Source organism: Mesoplodon densirostris, chromosome Y (assembly GCF_025265405.1).
Source record: "Mesoplodon densirostris isolate mMesDen1 chromosome Y, mMesDen1 primary haplotype, whole genome shotgun sequence".
Taxonomy (NCBI): Eukaryota; Metazoa; Chordata; class Mammalia; order Artiodactyla; family Ziphiidae; genus Mesoplodon; species Mesoplodon densirostris.
Window position 1 is genome coordinate 2596285 of NC_082682.1, and position 21189 is coordinate 2617473.

The following is a 21189-nucleotide window of genomic DNA, read 5'->3' on the forward strand; positions in this document are numbered from 1 at the left end:
AGAGTTGAAAGGATGCACTTTAGGCACAGGGATTCTTTCAGTGCGGTTCAGAGGGCCTCCGCAGAGGCAGAGCCACATTGAATGGAATACTGGCAAAAACGTGGTCCTGGGGCTGCCTTTCAGCTGTAGAAATCAAACTCTGCAGGCGAGAATCTGTTCATCACCCTTCCCTCTGCATACAAAGAGTTGACCCCAACCGTCTGTTCTGTGTTATGTTTCTCGGAATATAAAAGGGGACCCCAGCACACCCATTCTCCCTCAGAAGGGAATTCCTACGCGACTCTCTTAGGCCTACGGAAAGCCGTAGAGGGGTTAAAGCACTCTGTCGAGTCAGGACTCACAGAGATGGCTGCACACAAAACTTTGCTGATAGGAAACACTCGTGATTCCCTTGAGACTAGGGGTCAAGTTTACTTTGCACTGACCTAGGGCAAGCGTGGGATGAGCTCCTAGCAAGGCACTGGAGACCACCTGGATTCCTAGGAGAACACTCACTTTCTTCACTGAGCGTATTCCTAGGAGTGACTAGAAGACGGTTAATGGCAATGTCTTTCAGTCAGCCTTGAGGCCGCCACTATCTACCTTTCAATTTGGGGAAATCCTGCCTTTTTCCAGGCTTCTCAATGACAAACTGGATCACCCGGCACATGTACCTAGCTTCTCTGACAATCCCAAAGAGATCATTGGAACCCAATCCGGCCTTCTGCAATGAAACTTTTGGATGCAGTGTGTTCTGCATGTGGTGAACGGCATAATCCTCTAAATGTCCGCAGTAGGCCTAGGTGACTTTGGATGTTCCAAATGCCTAGCAATGCTCAGGGTAAATCTCTTCTTTATTTCGGCCTGGACCTAAAGGCCAGTTTCCGCATCACTAAGAGAGACCTCGAGCAGGAGTCCCCAAACTGAATTGGGGCACCGGTGGTTTCTTTCAGGGCATCTTATGTTTCCTCAAAGTGTCAGACCCGCATGGAATGAAAGCCTGCCACGAACCGCTTTCCTGAGGCTGTTTCAAATCTGTGGAATGCTAGCCATAGAGAACACATTAGTTCCCGGCCCTTCCAACTGCATTGTGAGGGATGTTACCAGAGCTGTGTATCCCTTGAATGTGCCCAGAAGGCTTTGGGTACACAGTGTCCTTCCTTGGAAAGAATAGACCATGTGAGAGTCTTGAGCACTGTGGGCCATACTAAAGCTAAAGCCGTCCATTGATTAAGACTTCCTGGAAACCGGTGCACCTCTATCCCTGGTAATGGGAAAATGTGCACCTTACCTCAAGACTAGAGGTCACATTTAGTTGGCCCTTTAGCTACAGTACGCAACTGGGGTGAGCTCCCAGGAAGGAATCGCAAGCACGTGGATTCTTCAAGAAAACACTATGTGCTCTTCAGCAGCACCTGTGGCATGAATAGTATCCTGGTGGTGTGGTTTTCAGGAGGCTTGGAAGCTGCAATGGAGCTGCTGTCAAAAGGGGGAAATACGGGCTTCTCCCATATTCTCCCGTTTACAACTTGACACCACAGTGCATTTACTAGCGCTCTCTGACTGACTACTGGAGACTTTCAGCCCCACTGGGCCTTTCTATGATCACACTTCGTTGGACGCGGGGTGTTTTGAGTGCCACGAATAGCATTACACGCTTCAGGAACTAGTCCGGCCTAGGTGACTTTGGATGGACCAAATGGCTAACAATTTGACCGGACTTTCAGTATTTTCTGTCAGGCTGGACCTACGTGTACCTTGCTTCACAATAGAGAGATGACAGGTAAGAGTTTCCAGGATGCACTTTAGACGCAGGGATTCTTTCAGTGCGGTTCAGATGGCCTCTGCAGGGGCAGAGCCACGTTGAATGGAATACTGGCAAAAACGTGGTCCTGGGGCTGCCTTACAGCTGTAGAAATCAAGCTCTGCAAGCGAGAATCTGTTCATCACCCTTCCCTCTGCATACAAAGAGTTGACCCCAACCGTCTGTTCTGTGTTATGTTTCTCGGAAAATGAAAGGGGACTATGGCACCAACACTCTCCCTCAGAAGGGAATTCCTACGTGACTCTCTTCGGCCTACGGAAAGCCGTAGAGGAGTTAAGGCACTCGGTCGAGTCAGGACTCACGGAGATGGCTGCACACAAAACTTTGCTGATAGGAAACACTCGTGCTTCCCTTGAGGCTAGGCATCACGTTTACTTTGCACTGAGCTAGGGCAAGTGTGGGATGAGCTCCTAGCAAGGCACTGGAGACCACCTGGATTCCTAGGAGAACACTGACTTTCTTCACTGAGCATATTCCTAGGAGTGACTAGAAGACGGTTAATGGCAATGTCTTTCAGTCATCCTTGAGGCCGCCACTATCTACATTTCAACTGGGGGAAATCCTGCCTTTTTCCAGGCTTCTCAAAGACAACCTGGATCACCCCGCAAATGTACCTAGCTTCTCTGACAATCCCAAAGAGACCATTGGAATGCAATCCGGCCTTCTGTGATGAAACTTTTGGATGCAGTGTGCTCTGCATGTGGTGAACGGCATAATCCTCTAAATGTCCTCAGTAGGCCTAGGTGACTTTGCATGTTCCAAATGCCTAGCAATGCTCAGGGTAAATCTCTTCTTTATTTCGGCCTGGACCTAAAGGCCAGTTTCCGCATCACTTAGAGAGACCTCGAGCAGGAGTTCCCAAACTGAATTGGAGCTCCGGTGATTTCTTTCAGGGCATCTTGTTTTTCCTCAAAGTGGCAGGCCCGCATGGAATGAAAGCCTGCCACGAACCGCCTTCCTGAGGCTGTTTCAAAGCTGTGGAATGATAGCCATATAGAACACATTAGTTCCCAGCCCTTCAAACTGCATAGTGAGGGATGTTCCCAGAGCTGTGTATCCCTTCATTGTGCCCAGAAGGCTTTGGGCACACAGTGTCCTTCCTTGGAAAGTATTGACCATGTGAGAATCTTGAGCACTGTGGGCCATACTAAAGCTAAAGCCGTCCATTGATTAAGACTTCCTGGAAACCGGTGCACCTCTATCTCTGGTAATGGGAAAATGGGCACCTTACCTCAAGACTAGAGGTCACATTTAGTTGGCCCTTTAGCTACAGTACGCAACTTGGGTGAGCTTCCAGGAAGGAATCGAAAGCCCCTGGATTCTTTAGGAAAAAACTATGTGCTCTTCAGCGGCACCTGTGTCATGAATAGTATCCTGTTTGTGTGGTTTTCAGCAGGCTTGGAAGCTGCAATGGAGCTGCTGTCAAAAGGGGGAAATACGGGCTTCTCCCATATTCTCCCGTTTACAACTTGACACCACAGCGCATTTACTAGCACTCTCTGATTGACTACTGGAGACTTTCAGCCCCACAGGGCCTTTCTATGATCACACTTCATTGGACGCGGGGTGTTTTGAGTGCCACGAATAGCATTACACGCTTCAGGAACTAGTCCGGCCTAGGTGACTTTGGATGGACCAAATGGCTAAGAATTTGACCGGATTTTCAGGATTTTCTGGCAGGCTGGACCTACCGTGTACCTTGCTTCACAATAGAGAGTTGACAGGTAAGAGTTGAAAGGATGCACTTTAGGCACAGGGATTCTTTCAGTGCGGTTCAGAGGGCCTCCGCAGAGGCAGAGCCACGTTGAATGGAATACTGGCAAAAACGTGGTCCTGGGGCTGCCTTTCAGCTGTAGAAATCAAACTCTGCAGGCGAGAATCTGTTCATCACCCTTCCCTCTGCATACAAAGAGTTGACCCCAACCGTCTGTTCTGTGTTATGTTTCTCGGAATATAAAAGGGGACCCCAGCACACCCATTCTCCCTCAGAAGGGAATTCCTACGCGACTCTCTTAGGCCTACGGAAAGCCGTAGAGGGGTTAAAGCACTCTGTCGAGTCAGGACTCACAGAGATGGCTGCACACAAAACTTTGCTGATAGGAAACACTCGTGATTCCCTTGAGACTAGGGGTCAAGTTTACTTTGCACTGACCTAGGGCAAGCGTGGGATGAGCTCCTAGCAAGGCACTGGAGACCACCTGGATTCCTAGGAGAACACTCACTTTCTTCACTGAGCGTATTCCTAGGAGTGACTAGAAGACGGTTAATGGCAATGTCTTTCAGTCAGCCTTGAGGCCGCCACTATCTACCTTTCAATTTGGGGAAATCCTGCCTTTTTCCAGGCTTCTCAATGACAAACTGGATCACCCGGCACATGTACCTAGCTTCTCTGACAATCCCAAAGAGATCATTGGAACCCAATCCGGCCTTCTGCAATGAAACTTTTGGATGCAGTGTGTTCTGCATGTGGTGAACGGCATAATCCTCTAAATGTCCGCAGTAGGCCTAGGTGACTTTGGATGTTCCAAATGCCTAGCAATGCTCAGGGTAAATCTCTTCTTTATTTCGGCCTGGACCTAAAGGCCAGTTTCCGCATCACTAAGAGAGACCTCGAGCAGGAGTCCCCAAACTGAATTGGGGCACCGGTGGTTTCTTTCAGGGCATCTTATGTTTCCTCAAAGTGTCAGACCCGCATGGAATGAAAGCCTGCCACGAACCGCTTTCCTGAGGCTGTTTCAAATCTGTGGAATGCTAGCCATAGAGAACACATTAGTTCCCGGCCCTTCCAACTGCATTGTGAGGGATGTTACCAGAGCTGTGTATCCCTTGAATGTGCCCAGAAGGCTTTGGGTACACAGTGTCCTTCCTTGGAAAGAATAGACCATGTGAGAGTCTTGAGCACTGTGGGCCATACTAAAGCTAAAGCCGTCCATTGATTAAGACTTCCTGGAAACCGGTGCACCTCTATCCCTGGTAATGGGAAAATGTGCACCTTACCTCAAGACTAGAGGTCACATTTAGTTGGCCCTTTAGCTACAGTACGCAACTGGGGTGAGCTCCCAGGAAGGAATCGCAAGCACGTGGATTCTTCAAGAAAACACTATGTGCTCTTCAGCAGCACCTGTGGCATGAATAGTATCCTGGTGGTGTGGTTTTCAGGAGGCTTGGAAGCTGCAATGGAGCTGCTGTCAAAAGGGGGAAATACGGGCTTCTCCCATATTCTCCCGTTTACAACTTGACACCACAGTGCATTTACTAGCGCTCTCTGACTGACTACTGGAGACTTTCAGCCCCACTGGGCCTTTCTATGATCACACTTCGTTGGACGCGGGGTGTTTTGAGTGCCACGAATAGCATTACACGCTTCAGGAACTAGTCCGGCCTAGGTGACTTTGGATGGACCAAATGGCTAACAATTTGACCGGACTTTCAGTATTTTCTGTCAGGCTGGACCTACGTGTACCTTGCTTCACAATAGAGAGATGACAGGTAAGAGTTTCCAGGATGCACTTTAGACGCAGGGATTCTTTCAGTGCGGTTCAGATGGCCTCTGCAGGGGCAGAGCCACGTTGAATGGAATACTGGCAAAAACGTGGTCCTGGGGCTGCCTTACAGCTGTAGAAATCAAGCTCTGCAAGCGAGAATCTGTTCATCACCCTTCCCTCTGCATACAAAGAGTTGACCCCAACCGTCTGTTCTGTGTTATGTTTCTCGGAAAATGAAAGGGGACTATGGCACCAACACTCTCCCTCAGAAGGGAATTCCTACGTGACTCTCTTCGGCCTACGGAAAGCCGTAGAGGAGTTAAGGCACTCGGTCGAGTCAGGACTCACGGAGATGGCTGCACACAAAACTTTGCTGATAGGAAACACTCGTGCTTCCCTTGAGGCTAGGCATCACGTTTACTTTGCACTGAGCTAGGGCAAGTGTGGGATGAGCTCCTAGCAAGGCACTGGAGACCACCTGGATTCCTAGGAGAACACTGACTTTCTTCACTGAGCATATTCCTAGGAGTGACTAGAAGACGGTTAATGGCAATGTCTTTCAGTCATCCTTGAGGCCGCCACTATCTACATTTCAACTGGGGGAAATCCTGCCTTTTTCCAGGCTTCTCAAAGACAACCTGGATCACCCCGCAAATGTACCTAGCTTCTCTGACAATCCCAAAGAGACCATTGGAATGCAATCCGGCCTTCTGTGATGAAACTTTTGGATGCAGTGTGCTCTGCATGTGGTGAACGGCATAATCCTCTAAATGTCCTCAGTAGGCCTAGGTGACTTTGCATGTTCCAAATGCCTAGCAATGCTCAGGGTAAATCTCTTCTTTATTTCGGCCTGGACCTAAAGGCCAGTTTCCGCATCACTTAGAGAGACCTCGAGCAGGAGTTCCCAAACTGAATTGGAGCTCCGGTGATTTCTTTCAGGGCATCTTGTTTTTCCTCAAAGTGGCAGGCCCGCATGGAATGAAAGCCTGCCACGAACCGCCTTCCTGAGGCTGTTTCAAAGCTGTGGAATGATAGCCATATAGAACACATTAGTTCCCAGCCCTTCAAACTGCATAGTGAGGGATGTTCCCAGAGCTGTGTATCCCTTCATTGTGCCCAGAAGGCTTTGGGCACACAGTGTCCTTCCTTGGAAAGTATTGACCATGTGAGAATCTTGAGCACTGTGGGCCATACTAAAGCTAAAGCCGTCCATTGATTAAGACTTCCTGGAAACCGGTGCACCTCTATCTCTGGTAATGGGAAAATGGGCACCTTACCTCAAGACTAGAGGTCACATTTAGTTGGCCCTTTAGCTACAGTACGCAACTTGGGTGAGCTTCCAGGAAGGAATCGAAAGCCCCTGGATTCTTTAGGAAAAAACTATGTGCTCTTCAGCGGCACCTGTGTCATGAATAGTATCCTGTTTGTGTGGTTTTCAGCAGGCTTGGAAGCTGCAATGGAGCTGCTGTCAAAAGGGGGAAATACGGGCTTCTCCCATATTCTCCCGTTTACAACTTGACACCACAGCGCATTTACTAGCACTCTCTGATTGACTACTGGAGACTTTCAGCCCCACAGGGCCTTTCTATGATCACACTTCATTGGACGCGGGGTGTTTTGAGTGCCACGAATAGCATTACACGCTTCAGGAACTAGTCCGGCCTAGGTGACTTTGGATGGACCAAATGGCTAAGAATTTGACCGGATTTTCAGGATTTTCTGGCAGGCTGGACCTACCGTGTACCTTGCTTCACAATAGAGAGATGACAGGTAAGAGTTGCCAGGATGCACTTTAGGCGCAGGGATTCTTTCAGTGCGGTTCAGAGGGACTCTGCAGAGGCAGAGCCACGTTGAATGGAATACTGGCAAAAACGTGGTCCTGGGGCTGCCTTACAGCTGTAGAAATCAAGCTCTGCAAGCGAGAATCTGTTCATCACCCTTCCCTCTGCATACAAAGAGTTGACCCCAACCGTCTGTTCTGTGTTATGTTTCTCAGAAAATGAAAGGGGACCTGAGCGCACACAATCTCCCTCAGAAGGGAATTCCTACATGACTCTCTTCGGCCTATGGAAAGCCGTAGAGGAGTTAAGGCACTCGGTCGAGTCAGGACTCACGGAGATGGCTGCACACAAAACTTTGCTGATAGGAAACACTCGTGCTTCCCTTGAGACTACGGGTCACGTTTACTTTGCACTGAGCTAGGGAAAGTGTGGGATGAGCTCCTAGCAAGGCACTGGAGACGACCTGGATTCCTAGGAGAACACTCACTTTCTTCACTGAGCGTATTCCTAGGAGTGACTAGAAGACGGTAAATGGCAATGTCTTTCAGTCAGCCTTGAGGCCGCCACTATCTACCTTTCAACTTGGGGAAATCCTGCCTTTTTCCAGGCTTCTCAATGACAACCTTGATAAACCCGCAAATGTACCTAGCTTCTCTGAGAATCCCAAAGAGACCATTGGAACGGAATCCGGCCTTCTGCGATGAAACTTTTGGATGCAGTGTGTTCTGCATGTGGTGAACGGCATAATCCTCTAAATGTCCTCAGTAGGCCTAGGTGACTTTGGATGTTCCAAATGCCTAGCAATGCTCAGGGTAAAACTCTTTTTTTATTTCGGGCTGGACCTAAAGGCCAGTTTCCGCATCACTTAGAGAGACCTCGAGCAGGAGTCTCCAAACTGAATTGGAGCCCCGGTGGTTTCTTTCAGAGCATCTTATGTTTCCTCAAAGTGGCAGACCCGCATGGAATGAAAGCCTGCCACGAACCGCCTTCCTGAAGCTGTTTCAAAGCTGTGGAACGCTAGCCATAGAGAACACATTAGTTCCCGGCCCTTCCAACTGCATAGTGAGGGATGATCCCAGAGCTGTGTATCCCTTGATTGTGCCCAGAAGGCTTTGGGTACACAGTGTACTTCCTTGGAAAGAATTGACCATGTGAGAGCCTTGAGCACAGTAGGCCATACTAAAGCTTAAGCCGTCCATTGATTAAGACTTCCTGGAAACCGGTGCACCTCTATCTCTGGTAATGGGAAAATGTGCACCTTACCTCAAGACAAGAGGTCACATTTACTTGGCCCTTTAACTAGAGTACACAACAGGGGTGAGCTCCCAGGAAGGAATCGCAAGCCCCTGGATTCTTTAGGAAAAACACTCTGTGCTCTTCAGCGGCACCTGTGGCGTGAAGAGTCTCTTGGTGGTGTGGTTTTCAGCAGGCTTGGAAGCTGCAATGAACCTGCTGTCAAAAGGGGGAAATACGGGCTTCTCCCATATTCTCCCATTTACAACTTGACGCCACAGCGCATTTACTAGCACTCTCTGACTGACTACTGGAAACTTTCAGGCCCACTGGGCCTTTCTATGATGACACTTGGTTGGACGCGGGGTGTTTTGCGTGCCACGAATAGCATTACACGCTTCATGAACTAGTCCAGCCTAGGTGACTTTGGATGGACCAAATGGCTAACAATTTTACCGGATTTTCAGTATTTTCTGGCAGGCTGGACCAACCGTGTACCTTGCTTCACAATAGAGAGATGACAGGTAAGAGTTGCCAGGATGCACTTTAGACGCAGGGATTCGTTCACTGCGGTTCAGAGGGCCTCCGCAGAGGCAGAGCCACGTTGAATGGAATACTGGCAAAAACGTGGTCCTGGGGCTGCCTTTCAGCTGTAAAAATCAAACTCTGCAGGCGAGAATCTGTTCATCACCCTTCCCTCTGCATACAAAGAGTTGACCCCAACCGTCTGTTCTGTGTTATGTTTCTCGGAATATAAAAGGGGACCCCAGCGCACCCATTCTCCCTCAGAAGGGAATTCCTACGCGACTCTCTTAGGCCTACGGAAAGCCCTAGAGGGGTTAAAGCACTCTGTCGAGTCAGGACTCACGGAGATGGCTGCACACAAAACTTTGCTGATAGGAAACACTCGTGCTTCCCTTGAGGCTAGGGGTCAAGTTTACTTTGCACTGACCTAGGGCAAGCGTGGGATGAGCTCCTAGCAAGGCACTGGAGACCACCTGGATTCCTAGGAGAACACTCAGTTTCTTCACTGAGCGTATTCCTAGGAGTGACTAGAAGACGGTTAATGAGAATGTCTTTCAGTCAGCCTTGAGGCCGCCACTATCTACCTTTCAACTGGGGGAAATCCTGCCTTTTTCCAGGCTTCTCAATGACAAACTGGATCACCCGGCACATGTACCTAGCTTCTCTGACAATCCCAAAGAGATCATTGGAATGCAATCCGGCCTTCTGCAATGCAACTTTTGGATGCAGTGTGTTCTGCATGTGGTGAACGGCATAATCCTCTAAATGTCCGCAGTAGGCCTAGGTGACTTTGGATGTTCCAAATGCCTAGCAATGCTCGGGGTTAATCTCTTCTTTATTTCGGCCTGGACCTAAAGGCCAGTTTCCGCATCACTAAGAGAGACCTCGAGCAGGAGTCCCCACACTGAATTGGAACCCCGGTGGTTTCTTTCAGGGCATCCTATGTTTCCTCAAATTGGCAGACCCGCATGGAATGAAAGCCTGCCACGAACCACTTTCCTGAGGCTCTTTCAAATCTGTGGAATGCTAGCCATAGAGAACACATTAGTTCCCGGCCCTTCCAACTGCATTGTGAGGGATGTTACCAGAGCTGTGTATCCCTTGAATGTGCCCAGAAGGCTTTGGGTACACAGTGTCCATCCTTGGAAAGAATAGAACATGTGAGAATCTTGAGCACTGTGGGCCATACTAAAGCTAAAGCCGTCCATTGATTAAGACTTCCTGGAAACCGGTGCACCTCTATCTCTGGTAATGGGAAAATATGCACCTTACCTCAAGACTAGAGGTCACATTTAGTTGGCCCTGTAGCTACAGTACGCAACTGGGGTGAGCTCCCAGGAAGGAATCACAAGCACGTGGATTCTTCAAGAAAACATTTTGTGCTCTTCAGCGGCACCTGTGGCGTGAAGAGTCTCCTGGTGGTGTGGTTTTCAGCAGGCTTGGAAGCTGCAATGAACCTGCTGTCAAAAGGGGGAAATACGGGCTTCTCCCATATTCTCCCGTTTACAACTTGACGCCACAGCGCATTTACTAGCACTCTCTGACTGACTACTGGAGACTTTCAGCCCCACTGGGCCTTTCTATGATCACACTTCGTTGGACGCGGGGTGTTTTGCGTGCCACGAAGAGCATTACACGCTTCATGAACTAGTCCGGCCTAGGTGACTTTGGATGGACCAAATGGCTAACAATTTTACCGGATTTTCAGTATTTTCTGGCAGGCAGGACCTACCGTGTACCTTGCTTCACAATAGAGAGATGACAGGTAAGAGTTGCCAGGATGCACTTTAGGCGCAGGGATTCTTTCAGTGTGGTTCAGAGGTCCTCCGCAGAGGCAGAGCCACGTTGAATGGAATACTGGCAAAAACGTGGTCCTGGGGCTGCCTTTCAGCTGTAAAAATCAAACTCTGCAGGCGAGAATCTGTTCATCACCCTTCCCTCTGCATACAAAGAGTTGACCCTAACCGTCTGTTCTGTGTTATGTTTCTCGGAATATAAAAGAGGACCCCAGTGCACCCATTCTCCCTCAGAAGGGAATTCCTACGCGACTCTCTTAGGCCTACGGAGAGCCGTAGAGGGGTTAAAGCACTCTGTCGAGTCAGGACTCACGGAGACGGCTGCACACAAAACTTTGCTGATAGGAAACACTCGTGCTTCCCTTGAGGCTAGGGGGTCAAGTTTACTTTGCCCTGAGCTAGGGCAAGCGTGGGATGAGCTCCTAGCAAGGCACTGGAGACCACCTGGATTCCTAGGAGAACACACACTTTCTTCACTGAGCGTATTCCTAGGAGTGACTAGAAGACGGTTAATGACAATGTCTTTCAGTCAGCCTTGAGGCCGCCACTATCTACCTTTCAACTGTGGGAAATCCTGCCTTTTTCCAGGCTTCTCAATGACAAACTGGATCACCCGGCACATGTACCTAGCTTCTCTGACAATCCCAAAGAGATCATTGGAACCCAATCCGGCCTTCTGCAATGAAACTTTTGGATGCAGTGTGTTCTGCATGAGGTGAACGGCATAATCCTCTAAATGTCCGCAGTAGGCCTAGGTGACTTTGGATGTTCCAAATGCCTAGCAATGCTCAGGGTAAATCTCTTCTTTATTTCGGCCTGGACCTAAAGGCCAGTTTCCGCATCACTAAGAGAGACCTCGAGCAGGAGTCCCCAAACTGAATTGGAGCCCCGGTGGTTTCTTTCAGGGCATCTTATGTTTCCTCAAAGTGGCAGACCCGCATGGAATGAAAGCCTGCCACGAACCGCTTTCCTGAGGCTGTTTCAAATCTGTGGAATGCTAGCCATAGAGAACACATTAGTTCCCGGCCCTTCCAACTGCATTGTGAGGGATGTTACCAGAGCTGTGTATCCCTTGAATGTGCCCAGAAGGCTTTGGGTACACAGTGTCCTTCCTTGGAAAGAATAGACCATGTGAGAGTCTTGAGCACTGTGGGCCATACTAAAGCTAAAGCCGTCTATTGATTAAGACTTCCTGGAAACCGGTGCACCTCTATCTCTGGTAATGGGAAAATGGGCACCTTACCTCAAGACTAGAGGTCACATTTAGTTGGCCCTTTAGATAGAGTATGCAACTGGGGTGAGCTCCAAGGAAGGAATCGAAAGACCCTGGATTCTTTAGGAAAAAAAATATGTGCTCTTCAGCGGCACCTGTGTCATGAATAGTATCCTGTTCGTGTGGTTTTCAGCAGGCTTGGAAGATGAAATGAAGCTGCTGTCAAAAGGGGGAAATACGGGCTTCTCCCATATTCTCCCGTTTACAACTTGACGCCACAGCGCATTTACTAGCACTCTCTGACTGACTACTGGAGACTTTCAGCCCCACTGGGCCTTTCTATGATCACACTTCGTTGGACGCGGGGTGTTTTTCGTGCCACGAATAGCATTACACGCTTCAGGAACTAGTCCGGCCTAGGTGACTTTGGATGGACCAAATGGCTAACAATTTTACCGGACTTTCAGTATTTTCTGTCAGGCTGGACCTACGTGTACCTTGCTTCACAATAGAGAGATGACAGGTAAGAGTTGCCAGGATGCACTTTAGACGCAGGGATCCTTTCAGTGCGGTTCAGATGGCCTCTGCAGAGGCAGAGCCACGTTGAATGGAATACTGGCAAAAACGTGGTCCTGGGGCTGCCTTACAGCTGTAGAAATCAAGCTCTGCAAGCGAGAATCTGTTCATCACCCTTCCCTCTGCATACAAAGAGTTGACCCCAACCGTCTGTTCTGTGTTATGTTTCTCGGAAAATGAAAGGGGACCTGAGCGCACACACTCTCCTTCAGAAGGGAATTCCTACGCGACTCTCTTAGGCCTACGGAAAGCCGTAGAGGAGTTAAAGCACTCTGTCGAGTCAGGACTCACGGAGATGGCTGCACACAAAACTTTGTTGATAGGAAACACTCGTGCTTCCCTTGAGGCTAGGGGTCAAGTTTACTTTGCACTGACCTAGGGCAAGCGTGGGATGAGCTCCTAGCAAGGCACTGGAGACCACCTGGATTCCTAGGAGAACACTCAGTTTCTTCACTGAGCGTATTCCTAGGAGTGACTAGAAGACGGTTAATGAGAATGTCTTTCAGTCAGCCTTGAGGCCGCCACTATCTACCTTTCAACTGGGGGAAATCCTGCCTTTTTCCAGGCTTCTCAATGACAAACTGGATCACCCGGCACATGTACCTAGCTTCTCTGACAATCCCAAAGAGATCATTGGAATGCAATCCGGCCTTCTGCAATGCAACTTTTGGATGCAGTGTGTTCTGCATGTGGTGAACGGCATAATCCTCTAAATGTCCGCAGTAGGCCTAGGTGACTTTGGATGTTCCAAATGCCTAGCAATGCTCGGGGTTAATCTCTTCTTTATTTCGGCCTGGACCTAAAGGCCAGTTTCCGCATCACTAAGAGAGACCTCGAGCAGGAGTCCCCACACTGAATTGGAACCCCGGTGGTTTCTTTCAGGGCATCCTATGTTTCCTCAAATTGGCAGACCCGCATGGAATGAAAGCCTGCCACGAACCACTTTCCTGAGGCTGTTTCAAATCTGTGGAATGCTAGCCATAGAGAACACATTAGTTCCCGGCCCTTCCAACTGCATTGTGAGGGATGTTACCAGAGCTGTGTATCCCTTGAATGTGCCCAGAAGGCTTTGGGTACACAGTGTCCATCCTTGGAAAGAATAGAACATGTGAGAATCTTGAGCACTGTGGGCCATACTAAAGCTAAAGCCGTCCATTGATTAAGACTTCCTGGAAACCGGTGCACCTCTATCTCTGGTAATGGGAAAATATGCACCTTACCTCAAGACTAGAGGTCACATTTAGTTGGCCCTGTAGCTACAGTACGCAACTGGGGTGAGCTCCCAGGAAGGAATCACAAGCACGTGGATTCTTCAAGAAAACATTTTGTGCTCTTCAGCGGCACCTGTGGCGTGAAGAGTCTCCTGGTGGTGTGGTTTTCAGCAGGCTTGGAAGCTGCAATGAACCTGCTGTCAAAAGGGGGAAATACGGGCTTCTCCCATATTCTCCCGTTTACAACTTGACGCCACAGCGCATTTACTAGCACTCTCTGACTGACTACTGGAGACTTTCAGCCCCACTGGGCCTTTCTATGATCACACTTCGTTGGACGCGGGGTGTTCTGCGTGCCACGAAGAGCATTACACGCTTCATGAACTAGTCCGGCCTAGGTGACTTTGGATGGACCAAATGGCTAACAATTTTACCGGATTTTCAGTATTTTCTGGCAGGCAGGACCTACCGTGTACCTTGCTTCACAATAGAGAGATGACAGGTAAGAGTTGCCAGGATGCACTTTAGGCGCAGGGATTCTTTCAGTGTGGTTCAGAGGTCCTCCGCAGAGGCAGAGCCACGTTGAATGGAATACTGGCAAAAACGTGGTCCTGGGGCTGCCTTTCAGCTGTAAAAATCAAACTCTGCAGGCGAGAATCTGTTCATCACCCTTCCCTCTGCATACAAAGAGTTGACCCTAACCGTCTGTTCTGTGTTATGTTTCTCGGAATATAAAAGAGGACCCCAGTGCACCCATTCTCCCTCAGAAGGGAATTCCTACGCGACTCTCTTAGGCCTACGGAGAGCCGTAGAGGGGTTAAAGCACTCTGTCGAGTCAGGACTCACGGAGACGGCTGCACACAAAACTTTGCTGATAGGAAACACTCGTGCTTCCCTTGAGGCTAGGGGGTCAAGTTTACTTTGCCCTGAGCTAGGGCAAGCGTGGGATGAGCTCCTAGCAAGGCACTGGAGACCACCTGGATTCCTAGGAGAACACACACTTTCTTCACTGAGCGTATTCCTAGGAGTGACTAGAAGACGGTTAATGACAATGTCTTTCAGTCAGCCTTGAGGCCGCCACTATCTACCTTTCAACTGTGGGAAATCCTGCCTTTTTCCAGGCTTCTCAATGACAAACTGGATCACCCGGCACATGTACCTAGCTTCTCTGACAATCCCAAAGAGATCATTGGAACCCAATCCGGCCTTCTGCAATGAAACTTTTGGATGCAGTGTGTTCTGCATGAGGTGAACGGCATAATCCTCTAAATGTCCGCAGTAGGCCTAGGTGACTTTGGATGTTCCAAATGCCTAGCAATGCTCAGGGTAAATCTCTTCTTTATTTCGGCCTGGACCTAAAGGCCAGTTTCCGCATCACTAAGAGAGACCTCGAGCAGGAGTCCCCAAACTGAATTGGAGCCCCGGTGGTTTCTTTCAGGGCATCTTATGTTTCCTCAAAGTGGCAGACCCGCATGGAATGAAAGCCTGCCACGAACCGCTTTCCTGAGGCTGTTTCAAATCTGTGGAATGCTAGCCATAGAGAACACATTAGTTCCCGGCCCTTCCAACTGCATTGTGAGGGATGTTACCAGAGCTGTGTATCCCTTGAATGTGCCCAGAAGGCTTTGGGTACACAGTGTCCTTCCTTGGAAAGAATAGACCATGTGAGAGTCTTGAGCACTGTGGGCCATACTAAAGCTAAAGCCGTCTATTGATTAAGACTTCCTGGAAACCGGTGCACCTCTATCTCTGGTAATGGGAAAATGGGCACCTTACCTCAAGACTAGAGGTCACATTTAGTTGGCCCTTTAGATAGAGTATGCAACTGGGGTGAGCTCCAAGGAAGGAATCGAAAGACCCTGGATTCTTTAGGAAAAAAAATATGTGCTCTTCAGCGGCACCTGTGTCATGAATAGTATCCTGTTCGTGTGGTTTTCAGCAGGCTTGGAAGATGAAATGAAGCTGCTGTCAAAAGGGGGAAATACGGGCTTCTCCCATATTCTCCCGTTTACAACTTGACGCCACAGCGCATTTACTAGCACTCTCTGACTGACTACTGGAGACTTTCAGCCCCACTGGGCCTTTCTATGATCACACTTCGTTGGACGCGGGGTGTTTTTCGTGCCACGAATAGCATTACACGCTTCAGGAACTAGTCCGGCCTAGGTGACTTTGGATGGACCAAATGGCTAACAATTTTACCGGACTTTCAGTATTTTCTGTCAGGCTGGACCTACGTGTACCTTGCTTCACAATAGAGAGATGACAGGTAAGAGTTGCCAGGATGCACTTTAGACGCAGGGATCCTTTCAGTGCGGTTCAGATGGCCTCTGCAGAGGCAGAGCCACGTTGAATGGAATACTGGCAAAAACGTGGTCCTGGGGCTGCCTTACAGCTGTAGAAATCAAGCTCTGCAAGCGAGAATCTGTTCATCACCCTTCCCTCTGCATACAAAGAGTTGACCCCAACCGTCTGTTCTGTGTTATGTTTCTCGGAAAATGAAAGGGGACCTGAGCGCACACACTCTCCTTCAGAAGGGAATTCCTACGCGACTCTCTTAGGCCTACGGAAAGCCGTAGAGGAGTTAAAGCACTCTGTCGAGTCAGGACTCACGGAGATGGCTGCACACAAAACTTTGTTGATAGGAAACACTCGTGCTTCCCTTGAGGCTAGGGGTCAAGTTTACTTTGCACTGACCTAGGGCAAGCGTGGGATGAGCTCCTAGCAAGGCACTGGAGACCACCTGGATTCCTAGGAGAACACTCACTTTCTTCACTGAGGGTATTCCTAGGAGTGACTAGAAGTACGGTTAATGACAATGTCTTTCTGTCAGCCTTGAGGCCGCCACTATCTACCTTTCAACTGGGGGAAATCCTGCCTTTTTCCAGGCTTCTCAATGACAAACTGGATCACCCCGCACATGTACCTAGCTTCTCTGACAATCCCAAAGAGATCATTGGAACGCAATCCGGCCTTCTGCAATGAAACTTTTGGATGCAGTGTGTTCTGCATGAGGTGAACGGCATAATCCTCTAAATGTCCGCAGTAGGCCTAGGTGACTTTGGATGTTCCAAATGCCTAGCAATGCTCAGGGTAAATCTCTTCTTTATTTCGGCCTGGACCTAAAGGCCAGTTTCCGCATCACTATGAAAGACCTCGAGCAGGAGTCCCCAAACTGAATTGGAGCCCCGGTGGTTTCTTTCAGGGCATCTTATGTTTCCTCAAAGTGGCAGACCCGCATGGAATGAAAGCCTGCCACGAACCGCTTTCCTGAGGCTGTTTCAAATCTGTGGAATGCTAGCCATAGAGAACACATTAGTTCCTGGCCCTTCCAACTGCATTGTGAGGGATGTTACCAGAGCTGTGTATCCCTTGAATGTGCCCAGAAGGCTTTGGGTACACAGTGTCCTTCCTTGGAAAGAATAGACCATGTGAGAGTCTTGAGCACTGTGGGCCATACTAAAGCTAAAGCCGTCCATTGATTAAGACTTCCTGGAAACCGGTGCACCTCTATCTCTGGTAATGGGAAAATGTGCACCTTACCTCAAGACTAGAGGTCACATTTAGTTGGCCCTTTAGCTACAGTACGCAACTGGGGTGAGCTCCCAGGAAGGAATCGCAAGCACGTGGATTCTTCAAGAAAACACTATGTGCTCTTCAGCGGCACCTGTGCCGTGAAGAGTCTCCTGGTGGTGTGGTTTTCAGCAGGCTTGGAAGCTGCAAGGGAGCTGCTGTCAAAAGGGGGAAATACGGGCTTCTGCCATATTCTCCCGTTTACAACTTGACACCACAGCGCATTTACTAGCGCTCTCTGCCTGACTACTGGAGACTTTCAGAACCACTGGGCCTTTCTATGATCACACTTCGTTGGACGCGGGGTGTTTTGCGTGCCACGAATAGCATTACACGCTTCAGGAACTAGTCCGGCCTAGGTGACTTTGGATGGACCAAATGGCTAACAATTTTACCGGACTTTCAGTATTTTCTGTCAGGCTGGACCTACGTGTACCTTGCTTCACAATAGAGAGATGACAGGTAAGAGTTGCCAGGATGCACTTTAGACGCAGGGATTCTTTCAGTGCGGTTCAGATGGCCTCTGCAGAGGCAGAGCCACGTTGAATGGAATACTGGCAAAAACGTGGTCCTGGGGCTGCCTTACAGCTGTAGAAATCAAGCTCTGCAAGCGAGAATCTGTTCATCACCCTTCCCTCTGCATACAAAGAGTTGACCCCAACCGTCTGTTCTGTGTTATGTTTCTCGGAAAATGAAAGGGGACCTGAGCACACACACTCTCCCTCAGAAGGGAATTCCTACGTGACTCTCTTAGGCCTACGGAAAGCCGTAGAGGAGTTAAAGCACTCTGTCGAGTCAGGGCTCACGGAGATGGCTGCACACAAAACTTTGCTGATAGGAAACACTCGTGCTTCTCTTGAGGCTAGGTGTCACGTTTACTTTGCACTGAGCTAGTGCAAGCGTGGGATGCGCTCCTAGCAAGGCACTGGAGACCACCTGGATTCCTAGGAGAACACTCACTTTCTTCACTGAGCGTATTCCTAGGAGTGACTAGAAGACCGTTAATGGCAATGTCTTTCAGTCAGCCTTGAGGCCGCCACTATCTACCTTTCAACTGGGGGAAATCCTGCCTTTTTCCTGGCTTCTCAATGACAAACTGGATCACCCCGCACATGTACCTAGCTTCTCTGACAATCCCAAAGAGACCATTGGAACGCAATCCGGCCTTCTGCGATGAAACATTTGGATGCAGTGTGTTCTGCATGTGGTGAACGGCATAATCCTCTAAATATCCTCAGTAGGCCTAGGTGACTTTGGATGTTCCAAATGCCTAGCAATGCTCAGAGTAAAACTCTTTTTTATTTCGGGCTGGACCTAAAGGCCAGTTTCCGCATCACTTAGAGAGACCTCGAGCAGGAGTCCCCAAACTGAATTGGAGCCCCTGTGGTTTCTTTCAGAGCATCTTATGTTTCCTCAAAGTGGCAGACCCGCCTGGAATGAAAGCCTGCCACGAACCGCCTTCCTGAAGCTATTTCAAAGCTGTGGAACACTAGCCACAGAGAACACATTAGTTCCCGGCCCTTCCAACTGCATAGTGAGGGATGCTCCCAGAGCTGTGTATCCCTTGATTGTGCCCAGAAGGCTTTGGGTACACAGTGTACTTCCTTGGAAAGAATTGACCATGCGAGAGTCTTGAGCACTGTAGGCCATACTAAAGCTTAAGCCGTCCATTGATTAAGACTTCCTGGAAACCGGTGCACCTCTATCTCTGGTAATGGGAAAATGTGCACCTTACCTCAAGACTAGAGGTTACATTTACTTGGCCCTTTAGCTAGAGTACACAACTGGGGTGAGCTCCCAGGGAGGAATCGCAAGCCCCTGGATTCTTCAGGAAAACAGTTTGTGCTCTTCAGCGGCACCTGTGGCGTGAAGAGTCTCCTGGTGGTGTGGTTTTCAGCAGGCTTGGAAGCTGCAATGGACCTGCTGTCAAAAGGGGGAAAAACGGGCTTCTCCCATATTCTCCCGTTTACAACTTGACGCCACAGCGCATTTACTAGCACTCTCTGACTGACTACTGGAGAGTTTCAGCCCCACTGGGCCTTTCTATGATGACACTTGGTTGGACGCGGGGTGTTTTCCGTGCCACGAATAGCATTACACGCTTCATGAACTAGTCCGGGCTAGGTGAATTTGGATGGAGCAAATGGCTAACAATTTTACCGGATTTTCAGTATTTTCTGGCAGGCAGGACCTACCGTGTACCTTGCTTCACAATAGAGAGATGACAGGTAAGAGTTGCCAGGATGCACTTTAGGCGCAGGGATTCTTTCAGTGCGGTTCAGAGGGCCTCCGCAGAGGCAGAGCCACGTTGAATGGAATACTGGCAAAAACGTGGTCCTGGGGCTGCCTTTCAGCTGTAGAAATCAAACTCTGCAGGCGAGAATCTGTTCATCACCCTTCCCTCTGCATACAAAGAGTTGACCCCAACCGTCTGTTCTTTGTTATGTTTCTCGGAATATAAAAGAGGACCCAAGCGCACCCATTCTCCCTCAGAAGGGAATTCCTACGTGACTCTCTTAGGCCTACGGAAAGCCGTAGAGGGGTTAAAGCACTCTGTCGAGTCAGGAATCACGGAGATGGCTGCACACAAAACTTTGCTGATAGGAAACACTCGTGCTTCCCTTGAGGCTAGGGGTCAAGTTTACTTTGCCCTGAGCTAGTGCAAGCGTGGGATGAGCTCCTAGCAAGGCACTGGAGACCTCCTGGATTCCTAGGAGAACACTCACTTTCTTCACTGAGCGTATTCCTAGGAGTGACTAGAAGACAGTTAATGACAATGTCTTTCAGTCAGCCTTGAGGCCGCCACTATCTACCTTTCAACTGGGGGAAATCCTGCCTTTTTCCAGGCTTCTCAATGACAAACTGGATCACCCGGCACATGTACCTAGCTTCTCTGACAATCCCAAAGAGATCATTGGAACGCAATCCGGCCTTCTGCAATGCAACTTTTGGATGCAGTGTGTTCTGCATGTGGTGAACGGCATAATCCTCTAAATGTCCGCAGTAGGCCTAGGTGACTTTGGATGTTCCAAATGCCTAGCAATGCTCGGGGTAAATCTCTTCTTTATTTCGGCCTGGACCTAAAGGCCAGTTTCCGCATCACTAAGAGAGACCTCGAGCAGGAGTCCCCAAACTGAATTGCAGCCCCTGTGGTTTCTTTCAGAGCATCTTATGTTTCCTCAAAGTGGCAGACCCGCATGGAATGAAAGCCTGCCACTAACCGCTTTCCTGAGGCTGTTTCAAATCTGTGGAATGCTAGCCATAGAGAACACATTAGTTCCCGGCCCTTCCAACTGCATTGTGAGGGATGTTACCAGAGCTGTGTATCCCTTGATTGTGCCCAGAAGGCTTTGGGTACACAGTGTCCTTCCTTGGAAAGAATAGACCATGTGAGAGTCCTGAGCACTGTGGGCCGTACTAAAGCTAATGCCGTCCATTGATTAAGACTTCCTGGAAACCGGTGCACCTCTATCTCTGGTAATGGGAAAATGTGCAACTTACCTCAAGACTAGAGGTCACATTTAGTTGGCCCTTTAGCTACAGTACGCAACTGGGGTGAGCTCCCAGGAAGGAATCGCAAGCACGTGGATTCTTCAAGAAAACACTATGTGCTCTTCAGCGGCACCTGTGGCGTGAAGAGTCTCCTGGTGGTGTGGTTTTCAGCAGGCTTGGAAGCTGCAATGGAGCTGCTGTCAAAAGGGGGAAATACGGGCTTCTGCCATATTCTCCCGTTTACAACTTGACACCACAGCGCATTTACTAGCGCTCTCTGCCTGACTACTGGAGACTTTCAGACCCACTGGGCCTTTCTATGATCACACTTCGTTGGACGCGGGGTGTTTTGCGTGCCACGAATAGCAATACACGCTTCAGGAACTAGTCCGGCCTAGGTGACTTTGAATGGACCAAATGGCTAACAATTTTACCGGACTTTCAGTATTTTCTGTCAGGCTGGACCTACGTGTACCTTGCTTCACAATAGAGAGATGACA